This window comes from Sander lucioperca, chromosome 11 (genome assembly GCF_008315115.2).
Source record: "Sander lucioperca isolate FBNREF2018 chromosome 11, SLUC_FBN_1.2, whole genome shotgun sequence".
Lineage (NCBI taxonomy): Eukaryota > Metazoa > Chordata > Actinopteri > Perciformes > Percidae > Sander > Sander lucioperca.
Genome location: NC_050183.1, coordinates 20,400,270 through 20,405,269, shown reverse-complemented (window position 1 = coordinate 20,405,269; position 5,000 = coordinate 20,400,270). Strand labels below are relative to the sequence as shown.

Here is a 5,000-nt window from a genome sequence, read left to right as displayed (position 1 = left end):
GGTATATCTGCAACATGGTCTTTGTTTATGGTGTAATTACCTTGTAACTTTAGTAATTTTACAGTTGTATGCTCATTATGCTGACATTTAAAAAATGCATCTTTAAAAGACAAGTTCTTCAGCATGCTCACTTTTTACTTTTATCTAAATAATTTAACATAAATCTACTTCACCATAACCTTTGCACAGCACTAATCTCCCGAAGCCAGAACCAAAATGCAGATAATTCTTCTGGTTTTGTTTCTCTTAACAACAGAGCATGTGAGTGCATGCGATTGTTGATTGATAGGATTGGCTGATGTGACCGTTTGTGTCTTTCTGTACTGTGCACATGGTCTGACATGGATGTGATTGTGATTACACAAGGAATAGACCTGCATGTAATATCTGTCTGCATGTAATAGTCGAAGTGAAAACTATTAAAAAGCACCACATTTTTTTTATTTTGGGCTCTATGTTATAGCTTTTTACCCAACTTTGGGTGTCCCATAATGTCTGCTAATTGTGCTACTTTTTACTTACCTTTTTTTTAGCCTGTATAAAGAATGTTAATAGGAAAGAACGTAAATTAGAGTGGGGAGAGAACTGAGATGGTTTCATCTTCTCTGATCATAAATGTTAAGATGTAGTAGCAGTTTGTAAACTGCAGGAGGCAGTAGTGGCAGAGAAATTACCACCATAGTGTGTGGTGCGTTCACAAATCAAGATCTGACTCAACTGAATTAATCAAACTGTTTAATAGCAAGCATTATGACTGAATGATTGATTATTGCTGGTAAAGAGGCTCGATAAATGAAATAGCAAGGCATATTGTTATCGTTATTGACATATGTGTTAGACAGTTTATGGTAGATTGAAGAGAAAATGCAGCCGACACTGCAGCAGTATAACTGACTTTGCTTTGACTACTCCACTAACAAAATTTATATCTACTGCAGAGGCTAAATGATGAGAAACAGTAAAAGAAAGTCACTTTCTGTCTTTTTATAACACACAGTAAGACACACATAGGCCGCTCAGAGACCTTAGTCATTAAGCTAATGCAGATAATCAGGAAGGAAGGAAAGACAGAGGGGCAGGGAGCGGCAAGAGATGGCATTAAGAGAGAATTAAAGGGCAGACAGACGGACACAGTGGGCAGATTTGTTGCTGGATGTTACTCAACTGGTCAGTCAGCCAAATCACTCCTCAATGAATCTCTTTCCCCGCCTGCTGACACAGTACAGTAATAGAAATTAGGAGTCAGTAAGACCTTTACTCTGCACTTACTGTAATGTCTAAGGTTTATCAGTATGGAGGCAACAGGGCTGAATACTGTAGACAGTCAAACCAGCTACTAAACATCCAACAAACTCTTAGTTTTTACAATTCTCCTTGATTGTGATTTTCAGGATTATTTTGCCCACCTTTAGGGAGAGATCTGGCTTACCTTGACAGACTTGAACCCATTGTATAGATCACCCAAGTTTTTTAATGTTTAATAAAACAACAGCGTGGAACTAGCTTGACATCATCGTTGGGGAACTGACTAGCAAAAATATTTAACCTTCCACATTTAATCCCTCTTACAGTAGAGCAAAGATGGCGAGGCATCTAGTGTTGTCATTATTTGCACCACCGCTTTGGAGAAAAAAATAATATTTTGGCCTCTTGGGGGCAATGGAAACTGACATATTATGACCTCTTAATTTGATATGGCGAACTTGTTAGCAAGTAGTTGCCGTTTTACACATTGATCAGATACAGAGTGTTATCTTTTATTTAGAGTCATGTTTCTGGCCACATGATAGATGTAAGTCCAATATTCACTCTCTTTTAGCTCTGGTTTGATCTCCATCAACTGCTGAGGGAAATTTCTGGCTCTTTAGCTGCAAAATGCTCCACTATGTTCACCAGCTAGTCGCTAACTTTGTCAGTCTGCAGTTTGGTGTTGAGCAGGTAGTGCAATGCCTGCTGCAGCTGAAAAAGATGCTGTCAACCAGGTGAAAGTGAACCAAAACAGTAAGGCTGTTGCTTAACAATGACAAACAATGAGCTAAAACTTGCTAAAGAATAGTGATAGACCAATTATAGATTACCCGTTTTTTGGCAGTTTGCAGATTATCTGTATTGGCGTTTTATTTGCCTGATAACCGAAATAACAGCTCTGTGTCTGTCCCTCAGCTTCAGTTTCACTCACCACTGAGTCTCACGTCTAATGTCTAATCTTTTACTGTGTATTATGTTGAAAGTTTCTAATTTATTAAATAATTGCTTAAAGCATTTAAACAAAGTTTTGTGTTGGAGTTTGTAACATTCCAAAATTTTAATTTTGACTTTTCATTTTCACTGTAATTTGGTTTCAAATATCGGTTATCGGTTTAATTAACTACTAATAATCGATATTGGTATCGGCCTTGAAAAAACAGTGTGTGTCGATCCCTACTAAAGAGCTCCGTGGAGCTGCAAAACTGTATGGTAATTCTCTGTGGGTTCATCACTGAAAGCGACCCTTTTCACATCACACAAAGTAATTTGATCATTTGTCATTATAAAAAATATTGTGCAAAGAATAACATGTGCTGCACAGCTAAGAAATACACCCAGCCCACCCCCAAACACTATCTGAGAGGCTAAATATTTGACTTGGCTTATTGGGATTGAGATGGTGCCTTGCTTGCTCTGCAGCGCTTTATGTTTATTCCTCTATATGTCCAGTAATTCCCAGGGAAGCTTGACATAGCTTTTCAAAATGGTGCTTACCAGAATATGAAAGGGATCTAATGGAAGGGCTGGGGCAGAGCCAGAATGGTTAGGAACCACTGGCATAGACCGCAGTATAGATCTGCATGGCGTCTGGTTTACAGTGCTTCCAGCTGCACCAGCGTCCCTATATGGCTGTTGACAACGCTGATATTTATTACAATTATATGGTAAATATAAGGTGAGCTAACTCAATGTGACAGGGCAACAGAAGTCCAAATTAGGTTTTGTTTTTGGTTGGCCACTGAAAAGTCCATGTTTACCAAATATGTTAATACTTCTACATATCTTACTCCTTGTAAAGTAATAAAAGTACAGTCCCTGCTAAAGTCAGTAGGGATCAAGCCTTAAATCCGTATTGCGGCCAAACACGTAACAGCATTGTTACCGGGTTACAGGGTCAGACTGTCTGGTGCCTGCTGAGCTGGTTTCCAAAATAGGTTGTGGGTCAATCTGTTGTGGGACCACAGCCAGGGCAGGAGGAGAATGAGCAAATAATTTGTTTAAAAAAGTGAACACAGCATTTGTATGCTAGGCTATCTATCACTAGCCCAGCTTACCTGTAGAGGATGGAAGGGCAACATTGGCTACTCAGCAGTCGGACATTAAACATGCATGATGTGTGCTTTTATTTAATTGGTCCTGAAATATTAATAGAGCCAGCATTCACTGGCTGACATTTGACTGGAGAGAGAGAGAGAGAGAGAGAGAGAGAGAAGGAAAAAGTGAAATAGAGAGGCACAAGAGGGCAGGGTTAGTTGTGATATAGCCAGTGTGTCACTAAATTGTGCTGTGTCAGCTGACATGTCAATGTGTTATATTTTTTGTCATGGTGGCTAGCTGCAGACACTCTGACTGTAGAGGGTGACTGGCAGATAACGATATGATTCCTGTTGTAATTTATGCTAGCTCCGATGATAGATTCTTACTGTGCGTTCACACTGCGGGCAATGTGATCGATGTCTTGCTCCATCCTTACTGTTGTGGGCCAGAAACTTAGGTTGCTTTAATGCTGTGTTCTGCAACCATATAGTTATCACACTGCATGTGTGTTGGTTTAGATAGACTTTGTTAACAAGGAATAGAGTGCGGATCGGGCCGCATTTTTCTCCTTTCTTCCGAGCCCAGCCCGTGTCCGACAGAGCAGTAACCGAATCCGGCCCGAGCCGATCAGGCTTTAAGATATTTATGTCCAAGCCCGACCCAAGCCCGATGGAGTTAAAATCTCGTTTTTTTCTCATACTAATGACACATTGCATAGAATGCAAAACCGATTTTACCTTGTCATAGTTGAATAACGACATCCCTTTCCTCTGTCAATCTCACACTTTGAAACTGCCTCTGAAAATGGGCAAATCTCAACGAACCGCCTAGTTGACGTCAACTCGGTGGCTCCTCGTTATTTGGCTCTAGTCCCTATCTTTGTCACGCCCCAACATTTAGTGGCTACACCACTGATCTGAGATCAGGTAGTCTTCTGAATAGGTCGCACAGATCTCAGAAATTGTATACATTGTTCATCTGCTATTTTCCCACTAAATTCACTTCTGAGACTTTTTCATGCGAGAAACCAACTAAAATTGATGGCTAAATGCAAATTTTGTCCGACTATGTGTCGGAGTTCAGCGGCCGGTGTTGCCTGGGTCGCTGCCTCGCTGCCCGGCCTGCCCTCCTTCACAGACCCCGTCCTGCTGTGAGGTAGATGGAGCTCCGTCACGGCTGGCAGCCCACGTGCTCCATATCCGCGCAAAGTCACCGTTTCTGGGTTACTGGACTACCAAACGCCGCTGCCCTGACAGAGCTCCAGGGCCTGCAGCTCGCTGTTCTCCCTCCCCTCTTCCTGCTAAATGGCCGCTGTGTGTGAGTGAGAGCGCGGTCAGCGAGCTTGTTATGCCCGCAATCTCTTACCACAGGTTCCAGTTAATCTCATAATGGATATGTGTGTTGAGTTATTTAAACAAACGATCGAGGAAAGAAATGCCTCTTGTCCGCGAGTCTCATTGATAGAGCCCGCGGTGAGCTGGATGAAGCTCTATCAATGAGAGCTAGCTAGCCTCCTCCTAGACCTCTGAAATTCACAAAAATGCATTAAATTGAAATCGGACAAAAGTGTTAACTAAGCTTTGTAAGGCCTTAGGGTAGCTGTGATATACATGCTGTGACGGAATTCAAACTGGAAATATACTCTAGTTATGCCGAAAGTGTAGCTAACTAGACGCGATCTTTACCCATAGGATTGAAGGCACACTAGCAGCTAA

At 41.4% G+C, this 5,000-nt stretch overlaps 1 protein-coding gene across 8 annotated transcripts in view; it reads left to right on the top strand.

Annotated features, from left to right (window-relative positions):
- Positions 1 to 5,000, top strand: part of LOC116039125 (discs large homolog 1-like protein) — a 119,485-nt gene that overhangs the window by 35,287 nt on the left and 79,198 nt on the right. The gene's annotated exons all lie outside the window — the stretch shown is intronic.